This window comes from Paroedura picta, chromosome 4, assembly GCF_049243985.1.
Source record: "Paroedura picta isolate Pp20150507F chromosome 4, Ppicta_v3.0, whole genome shotgun sequence".
In the NCBI taxonomy this organism is placed as follows: Eukaryota; Metazoa; Chordata; class Lepidosauria; order Squamata; family Gekkonidae; genus Paroedura; species Paroedura picta.
In genome coordinates, this window is record NC_135372.1 from 107118225 (window position 1) to 107137234 (window position 19010).

The 19010-nt window shown below is 42.5% G+C and overlaps 1 long non-coding RNA gene across 1 annotated transcript in view; it reads right to left on the reverse strand.

Moving 5' to 3' along the window:
• Positions 1-12310: 12310 nt before the first annotated feature.
• The window catches only part of LOC143836098 (uncharacterized), a 41773-nt gene continuing 35073 nt past the window's right edge, over positions 12311-19010 (reverse strand). The window contains exon 3 of the long non-coding RNA XR_013230513.1: positions 12311-14883. This is a non-coding gene — a long non-coding RNA (uncharacterized LOC143836098). The remainder of the gene's footprint in view (positions 14884-19010) is intronic.

The window sequence follows — 19010 nt, forward strand, 5'->3', positions numbered from 1 at the left end:
AGTGCTGTACTCTATCTGTAGCATACCTGTTAAAAGCATTAATTCTACCCCACACACACACACAAATGTATTAACCCCATTTTAAGTCAATGGAGCTCATTGACATTTGATTAACTTAATGCAGGAAGGTCTTGTCAGTGCAGAACTCCACCACCCACAAGGCTTCAGTACAACAGAAGGGACAGTAAATGCACAAACTGGGGGCATGGGGAGGGCTGCCTTTCCATTGAAGTGAATAGAAAAGAGAAAGAGCTCTGTGTGCACACTGCTGTTCACCTACTGCTTTCAAATGAGTTAGACATATTTAGGAAACATACTTTGTCACATCATTATAGCTACTATTTCACCTGCATTCTCAATGCAGGCCTAAGCAATGGACTTAAAGGGATGCCACAGTGTCTAGGATCAAGATGTCTGTTACTTAATATTTATTTATTTATTAGATTTTTCTACCACCCTCCCATACTGCTCAGGGTGGTTAATGTTCTTGAGAAGGCTGGTAAAATCCAAGCATGTGTTGCCTGTAATCCATGAAATAAATTTGGGAATTTATAAACATGTTGATTAGGAATTTCAACTAACTTTAGTTGATCTGTCTTTTAACCATTTAATGGACCCCTGCATTCTGTGGGATCTGGTGCTAGACAAGTTGTGCAAGAGGGTATCATAGAATCATAGAATCATAGAGTTGGAAGGGGCCATACAGGCCATCTAGTCCAACCCCCTGCTCAACGCAGGATTAGCCCTAAGCATCCTAAAGCATCCAAGAAAAGTGTGTATCCAACCTTTGCTTGAAGACAGCCAGTGAGGGGGAGCTCACCACCTCCTTAGGCAGCCTATTCCACTGCTGAACTACTCTGACTGTGAAAAACTTTTTCCTCATATCTAGCCTATATCGTTGTACTTGAAGTTTAAACCCATTACTGCATGTCCTCTCCTCTGCAGCCAGCAGAAACAGCATCCTGCCCTACTCCAAGTGACAACCTTTCAAATACTTAAAGAGGGCTATCATGTCCCCTCTCAACCTCCTTTTCTCCAGGCTGAACATTCCCAAGTCCCTCAACCTATCTTCATAGGGCTTGGTCCCTTGGCCCCAGATCATCTTCGTCGCTCTCCTCTGTACCCTTTCAATTTTATTGACGTCCTTCTTGAAGTGAGGCCTCCAGAACTGCACACAGTACTCCAGGTGTGGTCTGACCAGTGCCGTATACAATGGGACTATGACATCTTGTGATTTTGATGTGATGCCTCTGTTGATACAGCCCAAAATGGCATTTGCCTTTTTTACCGCTGCATCACACTGCCTGCTCATGTTTAGTTTACAATCCACAAGTACCCCAAAGTCTCGTTCACACACAGTGCTACCTAGAAGCGTATCCCCCATCCAGTAGGCATGCTTTTCATTTTTCTGACCCAGATGCAGAACTTTACACTTATCTTTATTAAATTGCATTGGTATTTTAAAATGCAGTGGTAAAAAAGGCAAATGCCACACATGCAACTTCACAAAGTAGCAAAAAATTGTGAGAGCTTTTATTGGCAATGCAGAGAATTCACATGACAGCTCAGATAAGACCACTGACACCTGATAAAACATGCCTGATCACCCTGACCAGCTTACTTCTGGCACACCTCGCAAAACTGGCAAAAGTCTAGCTTCTATGTACTTCATGCTGATGATTCTTCGGGCATCTTCCTGCTTTTGGAAAAGAATGGACTGTACTGAATTGTTGCCGACCATTTCTCTTCTGTTCCTCATTTCAGTGTGTCCCTGTGCTCTTCTTCTATCAACATTACACACAAAACTAGAAAGGGCGAATGAATTTTAATCAGCTTTCCAGGCAGCTCCGAACTGAATTTTAAAAAGGCCTATAATAATTTGCTGTGACAATACACAGTCTGTGCTGTGTTGTAATTTGAATGCTGGGAGATTAAAGTGATTAAAGAATATGCTGTCTTTTTTTTCCTCCCTGCTGACCCCATATTCAGAGCTATTTGAAAATGCGCAGAGACTTTGCACTCAAATTATAAATAGAGAGAATAAGGTGGGGGGAAGTCTGTAACTATTTATTAAGTGTGTCTAATATAGTAGTGTGTGTGTGTGTGTGTGTACACGCACATATACTGAGCACTCATCCATATTTGATAAGGTTTCACAAGATATTCTTGAAGACAAGTTAGTAAAATGAGGTACGGATTCTATTACTGTCAGGTGGATCAAGAATTAGTTGACAGATCGCACCCAGAGGGTGCTTGTAAATGGTTCTTCATCTTTTTAGAGAGGAGTGATGAGTAAGAGTGCCTCAGGGATCTGTCCTGGGCCCTGTATTGTTCAACATAGACATAAATGATTTGGATGAAGGAATAGGGGGGGTACTTATTAGATTTACAGATGACACTAAACTGGGAGGGGTAGCAAACACACCAAAAGACAGAATCTGGATACAGAACGATCTTGACATTCTAGAAAACTTGGATAAAATAAATTTCAATAGTGATAAATTCTTCACTTAGGTAGGAAAAATAAAATGCAGAGGCTAGATAATCATCTGACAGAAATGCTGATTTTATGAACTTAGGCAGATTGTAAGTGGGTGGGAAGGAAGGGATGGACCAATTATTGTCTCTTGTGGTCCTCCTTGCATACCCAGGGAATTGCTAACTGCAACTGTGGGATGGTAGGTGAATTCCCTCCAGGCCAGGCTGGATTTGGAATATTTTTTATAGTGGGGGGATCACTTGGGCATGTCCTGGCCCCCATCTGGTAGAATGAGATCACAGAGGAGATCAGGGCCCTGACAAAGCTAACACAGTTCCACAGGGCCTGCAAAAGGGAGCTCTTCCACCAGGCATTCAGTTGAGGCCGAGTGAAACCAGCAACATCTACAGGACTCCTGCTCCCTCCCTCCCAGAAAATCCCCTGAGCCTCAGAGGAGGGCGGTATATAAACATAATAAATAAATAGGGATCACTGGGGGTGGGCAGGTAGTTGTGAGTTCCTGCATTGTGCAGCAGGTTGGACTAAATGACCCTGGAGGTCTCTTCCAACTCTATGATTCTAGATTCTGTAGGCCCCCATTGGTCCAGTTAGACAAAGTCCCATATATGCCTGTGAAGATATTGGTGTGCCCATAAACAAAAGGGGTAAAGAGATTAAGGTTATTCTTGACCAGAGATAGCCGGGTTAAAGTCCCATGGTGCTGCCAGTGCCTGAGGGACTCAGCTGGTGGCTGTGCAGGGTTGGGAGGCAATGAGGAGTCATATCCATGCCTCTCATTTCCCCCCATGCTGCCAGCTCTTGCTGCACTGCCAGTACTTCAGGTGCTCACCACAGTTCTTTGGACAGACAACCTGGCCTGTGTGCTGACCATAACAATCAGGTGTGCTGCTCTTCAACACATATGCTGGTAGTTTGGTATTTTCTGTGCCCAGTGTGAGGTGGATCATGTTAGTCTGTCTGTAGCAGTAGAAATGAACAAGAGTCGAGGCACACCTTAAAGACTAACAAAATTTGTAATAGTTTTTGTGAGTCACTGCTCACTTCTTCAGATCTGTCTCGCAAAAGCTCATACCCTGACACAAATTGTGTTAGTCTTTAAGGTGCTCCTGGACTCTTGCTCTTTTCTAGAAGTAAGGTGCTACAACCTGGGATATAGGCAGAATTACCATGTTGCCCATCACTGCAACTTCCCACACTCATTGCTCCAATCTTTCCTCAATTCAGCGGCCAATGTATATGAGGGGCCATTTAACTCTTTATACCCCTGCAGAGCTTTGCACTCTGCAGATACAAACAGGGTGGTGATTCCTCAGCCCTCAGGAGGCTTACCTGGCCTTGACCAGGGCCAGAACCTTTATGATCCTGGCCCCTACCTGATGGAATGAGCTCCCAGAAGAGCTGAGAGCCGTGCCAGAGCTTTTTCAGTTATACGGGGCCTGTAAGACAGAGCTCTTCCACCAGGAATTAGGTTGAGGATGATTTGGCCCCTCTTCCAGTGCCTTCGGTGCTTCTACATCTTCTGGACATATATGCCAGAATTCTGGTGGCTTGGTAAGGGGGGGGGGGTTGGACAGAGGGTTGGGGGAAGGGGATGTTTATTGTTGTTGATTTAACTGTTTTAAGCTGCCACAGGCTAGTGGTGCTAGGAACGTTAAAAGCCTAACAAGTAAGTTAAATAAAAGAATAAAGAACAACATGGGGATGGAATGGTTTTATTGTGACATCCAAAATGGAAATAGAATGGTTTCCCTATGGCATCACTTCAGGATATTTATGCAGAAATTAAGTCATGGCACTGTGCAATCATGTTTCTCCAGTCTCTGTTCCACCAGTGCTCCTGGCTTTCAACCCTAGATCTAGTGGGCCCAGTCTTCATAAGGCAAGATCACAGGGAGCTGTAGCTTCAAAGGAACAAGATTCAAGATGGGCGGTGGGGGTACATTTTAATGTATATTACCAATTTTTCCTAGGCTGATAGCTGTGATTTTTCACACTGAGGATTTAACTTTTGGAAATGATTATGCGGGTATATGTATGCATAAAAACATATAATGAATAATATAATCCTCACTAGCCAGTCTTTACTTTAGTCTTTATGATACCTGCAAGTGGGTAGCCATGTTGGTCTGTCTGAAGCAGCAAAACAAAATCAGAGTCCAGTAGTACCTTTAAGACCAACAAAGATTTATTTCAGGCGTGAGCTTTCGAGTGCAAGCACTCTTCAGACTGTGATGCCTGCTTATTTTTCATATTTGTGACAGAATAACATAGCTGTTCCTCTGGAAATCTACAACAGGTGTCCAACAGGAGCTTTGGAACTATAGAGATGAGCCTAAGTCTGTAAGGCAACTGGTCGCATCACAGATGTCACCTTTTGCCCATTCTGTGTTAGCCAGGGGAATATCTGCCCTAAGTTCATTGCCATCAGAGATGAACAGACCGACTTCAGGAACAAACCCATAGAATTCAGCATGATTGCTGCGCAAAGTAACTGAATGACAGACCTCAGATAAGTTTGCTGTCACACATTTCAGCAGCAATGTGGTTCTGAGCTCCCATTAGAAATGGGCCAAGGCATCAGCATTAAACAATTCTTAGCCATTTGTTCATTGGTGTAAAATGACCTCTGTTTCTTGTGGGCTTCTTGTAGCTGTCATGTTTGAAGTATTAGCCACTCAGTCCTGGGTAGACAGTTCATTTCCTTGGTTCCATATCTCACTCTCACTCTCTTTCTCGCTCTCTTTTGATATTTTCTTTCAAAACATCCTGATGCATCTTTAGTGTTCACGTCCGATTCTCCCAGAAAGAAGTCAGAGCAGGTGGCATGTCTGTCCCATATATTCTGCAGCTGCATACCACCATCTGCTGGACTCTTCACTAACATACTACATTCTCAAAAGTCTCTGCAAAGACAGCGTTTTTGGGTGTGAGAGAAGATTTAACTAATGGATCATCTTTATTGCTATATTGAAGGTATCACTTTAGTTTTAGTTCATTTCATTTGCTTAAAAACTACAACTAAAGCTATCTAGAGCCTCACACATACTGTCTTTTATATTTAGGCATATTTTTGAGTTTTGCTTTAGTGGTTCCAGAAACTTTGTTGAAATGGATATTGTTTTACTAGTGACAGTTTTTAATGGATGCCATCTTGGAAGTAAGTTGACTAAGATTGTGCACAGTGGAAATCTATTAAGTACATAAATAATAGGAAATGTTGCTTAGATTTCTTTTCCAAGTATATTGTGCCATCATATTGCTCTTTTAAAACCTGTGAAAAAAATTAATTTTGTACCAATAGAAGCATCTGAATGTTCTTCAAAAGATGAAAATACTGTTATAGTTGTGTCTGATTTCAAAAATAAGGTGTAGGAGTGCCATTATCTTAAAATTCAACTTTTAAGTAAATCTTAAAAGCAAAATTGGAACATTTTCATAATTAAGGCAAGGTTTCAGGATTCACTAATGTTTTAAATATGCATGAAGTTGCACCTCTGGTCTAAATATGCAATTCTCTTTTTATTTCCTAGAAATTAACACATTTTATTTTTAGAAATCACCCTTACAGGACTATATCTCACTTAGCTGCCTCACTTAGAAAGTGTTTTGTGTATAGTGTTAGATTGCAGCCTGCATAATATGGATTTAGGTGGTTCATCCTCAAAAATTTATTTCAGTTCTGTTTGACGGAAGAAAGGCAAAAAGGCAAAATGTGGAAAAATAGTATGACTGGTCTCTTTTGTCTAGCTAACCTCCATCAAATGAATACCAGGAAAACACTATGTGCTGGATTCAGCCAGGTGTATCACTCAGTCTCATCAGACTCCCCTCATTATTACTACTGCTTTTGTGCCACATGGATGTTGTCCATACAGGCCTCATGATCTCCAGTACAGCTTTTCTAGTGGTCAAGAAGGACTTCTCTTTTTCAGCAGTGGAAACCCTGAGATCCAATTTTATATCTAATAGTAAGCTCTGTCTGGCTATGAATACACAACACCTATCTCATGAAAGAACATTTATCTCAGAACATAACACCTACTTCATAAACAAAATATACCACAATAATATATAGCTCCAATAAGGTTGAAAACAACAGAAGAGCTGTGGTGAGAAATCCAATTTTTTTCCTTCACCAAGATTTCTCATGGAGCTACAGCTTGTGCGTCTAATACTCATATAGTTGCTCCATCTTGTCTTGAGTTCTTTCCTATTGAAATGGACCTTCTTACTGTTGTGAATTCAGGACATGATGTGAGGAAATCACTTCCTCTTGCATGTTGCCTTGTGCACATGTTGGTAACATAGAGTTAATCTTTCAATAGGTAGCCAGAGTGACTCAGAACTTGAAGGCTGGCTTAGGGCCAGTTGTGCTGGGACTACAGAAATACAAGATGAGATAGCTCCAAGCAAGGCTCGCCCAAGATGAAAGTGCTTGAGTTCTGTCCAATTGTTTAATCATCTAATAAAAATGTCAAAGAATTGAAATAAATTTCTTCCTCCTTCCCTTTCCAAGTCTCTGCCAGGGTCAGACTGGGATGAAAAAGCAGCCCTAGAAAAGGACTCTGATGCCCGCACCACGCTAGAACTGTATCCCAGCAGTGAACTTTCTTTGGGAATTCTAGACCCACATATTTTGTCTATTTTCTCTTATAAAAGATAACTTTGAATCTTATTCAGAATGCCATCTTGATCTATTTCTCTTGCATCATAAAGATGCAGTTAAAACTGCCTGCTCTTTAAGCTCCCAAAAAAGGTATTGAATTTGCATGCATTTTTTGCTTTCCTAAAATGTTCTTGGGGAAAGGGTGAGCTGTATTAGGATTCTGAAAATTCTTCTAAGAGATATCTACAAGGGTGCTCCTCCCAGAGACATTGTTATTTCTGCAATATCTAGAATCATGCAGATGGTAACATGTTAATAACCGCTTTCCCTCCTGATTTCATCACATTTTCTAATTGCATCTGTAATTCTGGGTAGCTTATAAGCTTTCTTAACATTTTCATATCCACCCTTTCCACTTAGCTGCTGTATCCATTGACTGATTAACACAGGCAAAACCTGCCCCTTGTTTGAGGCCAGGGTTACCCTGGAAACATGTGCCTCCCTCAGGCCATTAACCCACTGAGACCCTTACTGGCCAATCTGCTTCTGACCTGTACATTGTAGTGTTTGTCAGTAAATATTCTCTTCAGGTGTTCAAACATTCATGAGTATGTATCACATGTGACATCATATGCAGAAGCTAAAGGAAATGCAGTTGAAGTCAACATTATATGATCCAAATGAGGCCTGAGAGACTCACAGGTGTGAGAATCCCATCTCCCCTTCATTTTCTCACTAGACCAAATGCAGTCTCCAGACACAACAGCAGTTGTAGCCCCTTGGCTCACTGCAGCCTCTGCGATGCCCACCACTAAGCTTGTCACTTCCCTCCCCACCAACCACTTTCTGCAGGTTATCTAGAGCTGGTCCAGGTGGGATCAACAAGGTTTCCTTCGCCAACCACCACACCACTCTCTGTGGTTCACCTGGGGCTGTTCTGGGTGGGACCACCAAGGCTTCATTCCTGCCTGGACACTCTGCAGTTCTCTGGGAGCTGCTTCAGGTAGACCCATCCAGGTCCCCACCCCTCTGGTCTTGGTGGCCAAGGTGTCCCTCCCTTACCACCCTTGGCAGCTCACCTAAAGCAGCTTTAGGCAAGTCCACTGAGTCTTATCTCCTTCCTACTCTTGGCAGCTCAACCGGACCTGCTCCAGGTAAGCCAGCTGAGGCTTCTCTCCCTTTCCCACCACTCTCTGAAGCTCACTCAGAGTTGCTACAGCCAGCCCACCATGGTTTCCTCCTGTCACTTTTGGCCATTCATTTTGTACAGCTCTAGGCAGGCCAGGTCTGCCATCTACTCCTGGATTTTGCCACTGCCACAGCAGCCACCCCCACCAGGGCTATGAAAGGGAACACATTTATTTCCAGAAGAATTTAAACCTCACAATGTTTCTTTTAATATTAGATTTTTTCTGCAAATCTAGTCTCCCCAATTTTGCAGGCAGTCCAAGCATAGTCCCAATCCACAGATATAATCCTCAGACATAAGTAACCACAGATAAGCAGCGCAGTTGGGAATTCAATATATAGATGTCACTATCAGATTTAAACTATATTTGATTGTGATGTTCAATAGCCATCATTCTTTGACAGTCTGTGATCACTCACAATAGAATTTGTTACATTGTATAACAACACACTACCAATCAAAAGCAGCACATTTTGAAGTTCAGTTCCGATCACAATATTTTGATATTGAATTTAGAATTAACATCCATCAAGTTTTGCAGCTTTGTGAAACTATCCCGGCAGATTTCTTTTCATTCCAACTGTGTGCTTTCTTCAAGAAAGACAAAGCTTTCCAAGGAAGCATTAGAGAGAGCCACAGCTGGAAGTAGGAAGGGCTCGTGACAGGCTGGCACCGTTGGTCAGCTATTAAGGCTCATGTTCCAGCCGGAGGTGCAATGCCAATCACTGGAGTGCCTGGGACATGCTGCTCTTCCTCTTCAAATTGCTCTCTGCCTGCCCTTCTGAGTGACCATGCAGTGACAGGAGCAGGGAGAAGGAGCAAGTACTATATTTTACTTCCCACTTTCCCTCTGGCTGACACTGGACATTGGGCCGAGAAGGAATGGACCAACAACTGGACAATGGCAAGGAGGGAGTGGGTTTGCCAGTTACTGATTGGGAAATTCCTGGAGGTTTGGAGGGTGGACCCTGGGGAGGGCAGGGTTTGGGAAGGGGAGGGACCCCAGCAGGATATAATGGTATCAGGTTCACTCTCAAAAGCAGCTGTTTTCTCCAGGGGAATTGACCCCTTTAGTCTGGATTATTTCAGTTGAAACAATGAGAAACCTTCAGGCCCCAACTAGAGGTTGGCAACTCTAAATCCCACTGAGGGCCCCCTAACCAAGGATCCCCCTAAGTGTGAAGTTGCCAGGAGAGACTGGATACTCTGTGCTAGGCTAATGCTGAAGGGTTTCAGAAACTTTCCCACTATAGGGATTATCAAGTAGCTTTTGCTTTCAGCCTCAGCAATTAATGGCCTGCTTTAGTCAATGTTTTCTTTATCCCATAGGAACTTTGGGAATGTTGTTCCTCTGACTTGCTGCTAGTTTATGTCCTGTTACAGCCTGGAAGATGCAACTGCTAATCTCCTAGGATGTTGGCTAGAGGAATGCCTCTTTCATCCAAATCAAATTGGATTAACCTTCAGAATCCTAGACATTGATCCATTGCTGTGTTTCCATATTCCATATTCACATCTTAGAAACACACATACAGAGGCAGGTTACAAAGTCAAGGGATGATGAATCTTTGTTGTGTTGCAACAGTCAAATACAGATCCAGCAGGCAGAACTTGCAGATTTTTGAAAACATGCCCCATAGATTCCAAGGGTGACATTCCCATCTATGAGAGCAAGGGGATGCAAGGGGACCATGGCTTTGATTCATTTTGTTTCCTGTCCCCATTCCCTGCGTCTCCTTCTCCATCTGTCTTTTAGGTGATAGCATGACTTCAAATGACACGTGGCAAACAAGCAGTGATTTACACAAAAACAATAATAGATTGCCCATATCATCCCATCATAGATTAGGATCTATGATGCACACTCTCTACCTTCTCTCTGCCATTTAGTCTCATGCCAATCTTTAAGAAATTTTAAACGAATCCTTACTATGACTCCCACTTTTTTTTCTTGAAGTCTCAGTTATCAGGGTCCACATGAGTGTGCTCAGACACAATCTCCTGTGCCTCCAAAACAAAACCACAAGATGTCAAAGATTGAGAATCACTGTGCTTACTCTGTCAAGGGATGCTGCTTGCCCCTGCCTTCCTTTTTTTCTTCCAGTAGATCTCTGAGCAAGGGAGAACGATGATGATGAGATATATAGTCAATCTTAAAGCATTTCATTTGGCGAAACCAGGGAGAGCAAAATCCTTGGCGCTCATTTTCTCAGCTGTACGACTGCAAGCCTGAGACATATCAGCTGTTGGGCCTACCCTGATAGCTCATCTATCTGTTTCAGCACAGCACTGCATGTTCATTTCAGGGCGATGTGATGGGGCTTGAGGCAGCATTTGAACTGGACCAAAGGGGCCGGCAGTGCCTGGGGAAAATCAGATACAACTATACAAGTAAATAAATAAGCAATGGCTCTTTGTTTGGCTGTACAAAAAGCCAATTGAGGCTGAAACTGTGTTCTAAGCCACCTGGGCTTCCACTAAGTTATAAACAAGAGAGATTCTCTTGACATGATACTGTTTCCCATAGGCTGCCCAGTCATAGTATTTGTTATTGATGTGATTTTGTTTTTTAAAGAATACAATTCTATTATTGCTTCAAACTCCTGCAGTCACTCAGTGAAATGCCTGCTTCTCCAGAGACTAGGTAATGGTCTAGACATTCAGTAGAATGAAGTGGTAAAATATTGATATGGTGGAATGGAGTGAGTCTTTTCACACTCTTGAATGCTCCCTTATTTTTAAAAAATGTCCCCTTAAGGAGAAAATTAACACAATGAGAAGCAGGCTAGACAAGAACTTCTCTCCCTAACGTCTTCTGTTGCATGGAATTGCTTACGAGGGAATACACAAAAGTGGCCACCCCTGTCTCCAGTGGTACAGTCCATTGCACTCAGTATTGTATCATTCTCCAGATGTGACCCAATCTCTTCCTGAGCTGGATGGACCAGGCTAGCCTGATCTCAGGAGTTAAGCAGGATTCACCCTGGCTAGCATTTGGATAGGAGACCATCAAGGAATACCAGAGTTACAGTTATTGAACCAAGTTTGTGTCCAGTGGCAGCTTTAAAACCAACCAATTTCAACTATGAGGAAGTGTGTATATGTGCAAGTGTGTATATGTACCAGAATTAAACTTTGTTGGTCTTTGTCAGTCTCCTATGGGGCACCGAGAGTCAGCCTGTGGTGGCTGAGGGGGTGGGAGATAGTTTTGCCACCAGGGTATATATTTTAATGGGGATATTATGCTGTGTTTTATATGAGGTTTTATCATGCAACTTGCCACAAGATGGCTTGCTGAGAGTGGCGGGAAATAAATTGGAGGAGGAGGATGAGGAGGATGGTGCCACTGGACTCAAATGTTGTTCTGTTGCTTCAGACCAACACAGCTACCTATCTGAATCTAGTTACAATGATTGTTACAGGTCCTGTAAGAACATATTTGATTGCACTGATGACTTGCAAGTATTAAAAAATCCAGAAGGACTGATAAATATTTCACCAATATATGCTGATAATGGAAAATGTTCTCCTGATCTCTGAAAATGTCCTTCCAACTTTTATAACATGTTATACATAAGAATGTGAGGAGGGAACTGAAGAACCATTTGGAATCAGTTTGTTCTTTAAATTCAAAGACAATCAGGCATAAGCTGAGGAAGAGGGAAAGAAAGTCATGTCCTGGCAAAAGATAAAAATATCTTGGCATTTTCCCTCTGGATAGATGGGTATTTTTCCCCCTATAGAAGTGCCTATTTACTTACAGTATGCTCTGTCTATTTTATTTACAAAAATACTAGCATTACTGAATCAATGCAAGACTCCCACCCATCCAAAGAAAACAAAGCTATGAAGAATTGCCCCTAGAACTTCTCACTGTATGTTTTTAGCAACCTTCCCCTTTTCCTGTGATGAAAGGAGAATACTAATGGTGGTGAAGCTGATGGGCAATACATTCAGGATGGACAAAAGGACAAATTTCTTTTTAATTAATTAAATGTGAAATTCACTGCCAGTGGATATATTTATTTTATTTATTTTTCACATTTATATACTGCCCTCCCCGAAGGTTCAGGATGGTTTACATAGAACTGAAAACTATACAGGAAACATTACATATAACTAATTATAACATTAATATAGTGATGGCTAAGAGCCTCTTGTGGCACAGAGTGGTAAAGCAGCAGGCATGCAGTCTGAAGCTTTGCCCATGAGGCTGGGAGTTCGATCCCAGCAGCCGGCTCAAGGTTGACTCAGCCTTCCATCCTTCCAAAGTCAGTAAAATGAGTACCCAGCTTGCTGGAGGGTAAACGGGAATGACTGGGGAAGGCACTGGCAAACCACCCCGTATTGAGTCTGCCATGAAAACGCTAGAGGACATCACCCCAAGGGTCAGACATGACCCAGTGCTTGCACAAGGGATACCTTTACCTTTATAGTGATGGCCCCTAGCATAGATTGCTTTAAAAGGGGATAGGTCCATCAATGGGTGACTAAAGGACCCTCCATGTACTGGGAGGCAACATCAGAGGAAACCCTTGGAGACTATGCCTTATTTGTTGGCCCTGCACAGGCAACTGGTTGGCCACTGTGTGAAACAGGTTGCTGGACTAGATGGACCCTGTCTCATCAACAGATCTTTTGTTCTGTCAAATTCAATTAAGCTTGGGGATGGGGAAAGAAGCCTACATTTCAGCTGTGATTTAGTTGATGGGAGCACATGAAGGAACCATGAGTGTTCACTGTGGCAAAATGTCTTTCCTTGACCTCATTGTGCCTGGAATCACCACAGTCCAAGCACTCTGGATATTTGAAAGCTGCTTCAATGATAATTTCTGGGACTGTTATAAATTAGCTACATTCATATCAGTTCATTAAAATAAACCTAAATTGGATGACAGCTTCATAAGTGACGTTATGCAGGTGTACTGCCGTGAAATGTCATGTCATGGCTCTGGTTGAGATGGTAACACCAGTGTCTCAGTGAACTACACAGTTTGTCATCATCTGACTGAATGAAACAAGAATTCATCTGGAATCCAGTCACATTGGTACCTAGAAGCATTAATCTTATTGTCCTGTGACATTAAGGTTGACTATAACAGCCTGCCTCTGTTTTCTTGTGAAGTAGACCATTGCAGTATGCTCCCTGAAAGCTGCTTTTCTGTAGCAACAAAACAAGCTGAACAAGTATCTTTTCCAGTTAATTCTTCTGGGAAAATTTTTAATCCATTAGTAATTTCCCTTTGAATAAATCCTGGAGAAAGACTAACTGGAACATTGGTAGCATGAAGTTTGAACAGGTTAAGAGTTTTAAACATCTTGGTGTGATTTATAACTATAACTTGAAATGCATAAATTACAAGCCTGAAATCCAGGTAGATGCTCTGCATGGGCCACTGAAAGATTCTTTTTCTACCATGGAATGAATCTGTATGAAGTGAAACTCATATATCTTCACAGCATGCATAAATAACTGGAACCCATGGTCGTTGGGTTTTTTTTAATATCAGTTCTCAAATGTTGAGAGCCTTGCAGATATTGATCTACCTTTTTAAAAAAAAAAAAACCCTTCCTCTAGGAAATTCAGAGTGGCAGTCACGGGTCTTGCCTCCCCATTTTATTCTCATAACCACCTTCTGAGGTAGATGATGTTCAGTGTTACTGACTCAAGGTCACCCAGCAAGCATCGTTACAATGTGGAGCCCTGATCTTGAGTCACCAGTCTGGTATGCTAACCATTTGTACCACAGTTGCTCTTTGAAAAACAATGCTCTTTTATCTAAGAGCATTAATCTTTCTTGATATTAACTTTGAAGTGATGTTGGCACACCGGGGTCATTGAGTTGGTGGTGACGCTTTGGTTTTTGAAATAAATTCTACCATAGAGTTTACTTCCGAGTGATGTCAGCATGTTGCACAGCTCCTGGAAAGTGCCCTTCTATCCTCCACTGGTAGCATTGATGGACCTGGCAACCCTACTGCATACTGGATGAGTCAGGAGCCTCTTTTGGGGCCTGCCCCATACTGTTTCTATGGGATGGGTTTGCCCATTAAATTGGCCTGGTTTTAATAAATGGTTAGGTCACAACTAGTTGGCAGGAAGAGGGCAGGTCGCTTTGGAGAGGTAGGATTAATCAGCAAGCATCCTGGGACATCCATATGATGGAGAGCATGTCTGGAACAGGTCATCACCTGCCTTGCAACTGGGTGCAGTGTGAAGGAGGACCTTTGATGCTGAGTGGCATCTTTGGGTTTTGGTAGAGGCCTTGCAGCACATCAAGGGAGGGGTTTGAAGCTGGATACCTCTCTGTGCATAGAGCTGTGCAGGCAGTGATAAGCAAGGTAGGTTGGAAACACCAGTCAAGTTTGGAGCTGAGCTCAAAAGTACAAACTTCTTGAACAAAGCAGTGATGTAGTCACTCATTTACAATATTTGAATGCAGTTAAATAAATGCATTTGTTGAAGCCATGCTTGGTATCTTATGTCTTCATTTGGGAGATGTCAAGGCAAATCTTGTTAGGCTCAAAGATGTTCCTGGACTCAAAAATACTCCTGGGCTCTTCTACTGCAGGCCAGTACAGCTGAACCTAAGTTTTAAAGCAAAGCACAGTGTAAGTAATTCACAGCATTATCCCAGAATTCATTATAAGGACTTATTTGGACCACATAATAATGACACTATGATGAATGAGTTTCAAAGCTCAACAATCCAATGTTCCAGTCGGGTGGACTATCGCCTCTCTGAAGTCCCCGTTGGATTGAAATGGGTCAAATGACCATTTGTTCCAGGCCATTAAGTAAAAGGTTTTCTATAAATATTAACCTCAAACATGGCCATAGATTAATTCTGTTTGGTTGTTTCTTAATGAAATTTCAAAGGAAACACTGTTCTGTACAAAAATAATTTTTAAAAAGCAATTAAGAAAATGACCTTTTTTTTATAGAATGAACATACTTTAAAATATTATGTTCAGATTTTAAACCCCACATTTTTCCAGAAAATGTCCATAAGTAGGGACCAGCAAACACTAGGTCAGAGGCTCAGTCAGCTGAAGGAATTATCTAGATAGCATAAGAAAATTACAGATACAGTTAGCTTAAAAGCTGCTGTCAGTGTGGTAAAAAATGAAGCCTTCTAGGATTTTGCCCCAGGCACCCTCTTCACCCTCTAGGACTTTGCCTCAGGTGCAAATAGAGCCACCATGACCCAGGCAGCCACTCCCCACTGTGACCTAAGCAGGAGGGATCTGGATAAATGAGTCACTATTGGTTGTCAACCTCCAGATGGGGCCTGAAGGTCTCCCAGAATTACAGCCTATCTTCAGATTAGTGTGATCCATTCCCTTGAAGCAAATGGCTGCTTTGGACGGTGACTTCTATGTCATTATACTCCACTGAGATCCCTTCAGAAATCTTCATCCCCAAATCTCCAGGAATTTTCCAACCTGGAGTTGGCAACCCGAGCAATCACTAGTAAAGTAGCTTGAAGCTGGCAGCCACCTACTCTTCCTTCCTTCCTTCCTTCCTTCCTTCCTTCTGTTGGGGAGGAAGGGCAGGGGAAGGCAGGTGGGGCAAGTACACCCTGGCCACCTGTGCCAACACTGATCATGAGGTGGACCTGGGGGGCAGAACAGGGGCTGGTGCAGCTGATCCGGCCCTGGCTGGGTTCTGCCCTCAGCCTCTGTTGGAACATACATATTCCCACCCTGGTGTCCTAGGCAACTTCTATGTTGGTTTAATGTTGTGCGCCCATATCCTCTTTGACATTTCCAAACGCTTTTTGCCCTGACCTGGATAGCCTAAATTAGCCCAATCCCATCAGATCTTGGAAGCGATGCAAGATTGGCCCCGACTGGTATTTGGTTGTGAGACCTTCAAGCATCATGACATTGAGGCAGGCACTGGCAAACTACCTCTGAAGATCTCTTTCCTTAAAAAACCCATGGGGGTGCCATGAGTCAGTTGTAACATGGTGCAGTGGTTAGGAGCATGGCCTTCTAATCTGGTGAGCCAGGTTCGATACTGCACCCCCCCACATGCAGCCAGCTGGGTGACCTAGGACTCCCTATAGCACTGATGAAGCTGTTCTGACTGAGCAGTGATATCAGGGCTCTCTCAGCCTCACCTACCTCACAGGGAAGGCGACTGTAAGCCGCTTTGAGACTCCTTCGGGTAGAGAAAGGTGGCATATAAGAACTAACTCTTCTTCTTCTTCTTCTAACTCGATGGCCCTAAAAACATTTTCCTGAGGGACTTCTGTCTGCATGACTGATGTACCTACTTGGGTACATATTTTATATCACATGCTTCCTGTGTGTGACTCTTCCATAAGATAAATATTTAATAATCCTGAGGGAGTAAAAGCCCAAAAACTGCAATAGAAACTATTGTTTGGATCCTACCAATCCATCCTGCTGTTACTAATATGTTTCTCAGTGCAGGAAGCATTCTGCTGACAAAAAAAGTTTCTTCTGCTGTTGTAAGAGCTGTTTGCATTGGTGGGGGATTATGTGTGCTGGAGAAATGAACAGGTACCTGTGGAACAGACAGCTTACCCATTGATAGATAAAGTATACATGATAATTTACCATGTAGATCTGATGCCTCCACAGATCCCATCCCAGGGCAGGATGTTGGGAGATAGGCAGAGACTGATGCATAATGCAACCTTGCTCAAAAAAATTACACATAGAAAAATATTTATAAAAGTGGTCTTACCACATAAACATGAGCCAGTTCTTAGAATAGAAAGTTAGATATGGAATATGGAAAGTTAGATAACCAATGGTTTTAGTTTTTGCAACTGATTTTCTGCTGCTCACTATATCTCTATGTACTAGTTTTTAAATTACTGTCAATCAGCCTGTAGCCTTCAAGATGGGGTGAAAGACACATTTAAATCAATACAAAAATAAATGCATGTTGATAAATTCCTTTTTGGCTAATCCAGTTAAGGCTCCCTGTGTCTTTTGCTCTGCAGAGAAAGGTTTTTTGTTTGTTTCCTCTTGAAGAGAATGGAAGAAATAAATCACTAATCACAGTGCCCAATTGTCAAATGCAGCCTTTTCAGAAATCAATCCAATAAAAATGGAGATCAGGAGAGAAAGAAAGGAAAGGTTGATTGTGCTGGAAGGTTTTAATTAAAATGCCAAACATTTGCAGCAGCAACAAAAAAAAGTCTATGGACTTTGGCAAGGGAATGAAACAGCCCCAGTAAACACAAACACATTCTAAAAACCACTTCTGATCCTCAAGCAGTATAATAGGAAGTGTTACCCAAATCAGTCCCTGTGCCAAGCCTGTCACACGACACTATCCCCTATGGCTACAGCCAGCCACATTCAAGGGCAAAACGGAATCTTTCAGTCTGTTGTAGAGAAGACTCCCAGTTTGACATAAGAGATCTCCAATAAATTAAAGATGGATGGAAGACAAGCACTTAACCAGCAAGCAACTTTTTAAGCCTAACCAGAAAACAGACTAGAAAATGAGAAAACAATATGAAAAAGAAGAGAAAGGGAAAGCAATTAGATAAGAACTTGGGGCAGAAGGAAAGGAACCCTTAACCAAGATGCAATGGGGAAGGCTTGGCAGAGAGTATAAAAAACTAGTTCTAGATGGCAGAATGAGGAGAAAGTAAGGTAAAATAAACAGGTAAATAATTAATCCTGGGAAGGAAAGCGGAACAGAAGAGAGGAGATGATCCTGAAGTGGAAAGCTCAAGTGACTTCATGCTCATGGCAATAGAAGGTGGTTCTAGGCAGGGCCCAGCTACAAAGGCAGGCTTGCAGTGCTCTTTTGAACCACCTTCGATTTGTAGCAGGGCCCAGCTACAAAGGCAGGCTTGCAGTGCTCTTCTGATGCATCAGAATTTACCTGGGCGTCAGTGCAGGGTCTGTTGTTGGCCCATTTTGATGCAGAATCAGGATCTGTGCTAACAATGGACTAAAATTTCAGAACCTAACTACCTAACTATAGATCTGCCATCCTACATAGGCCAATATATGATCCAAACTGCAACAGGATACTGTTACCAACCTAGGGCATGAGGAGCCTTTGAATATGTATAGGAAAAGTACCTGGGGAAAATGAGGATATTGACACGGATCTGTGGATAGTAGTCAGGAGAATGGGCAAATGGTTTTTTCTGGGTTTATGATTGTATCATCTGATAATTGCCTTTGCAAAGGAAATTTCAGTCACTTTGCTTATTTATCCTGTGTCTCTGGGTCACAATTTATGGATGACCTTGGGCCAATCATTCCCTCTCTGCCTAACCTACCTGACAGGTGGCTGTGGAGAAGGTTAAATGGCTTTGTGTTTGTGAGTAGCGATCCCCAACCTGTGGGCTGCGGACCACATGTGGTCCTTTGACTAATTGGAGGTGGGCCCCGAAGGACACCTTCCCCAGCCCTTTACAACACACTTCGGGTGTCATTGTCTCCCATCACTCCCAGATGGGACTATCTTGTTGCAGAGAAACAAGCTCAGGGTTCCCATTGATTTGTCATTGTCATGAGTTAAAATTTCCATGAAAATAAAATATTCCTTATGTTCATTGTTGTGGCATGTCTGTATCTTATTTTGAAGGGACGTTTAAACATTACCATAGCGATCAGAGAGCGTTAGGGCAGTGGTTGAGAGTATAGGAGTAAACTACCCCCCCCCAGGCCTCAGTAAAAGGCATTGAGTGGTGATAAAAAGGTGATAAAAA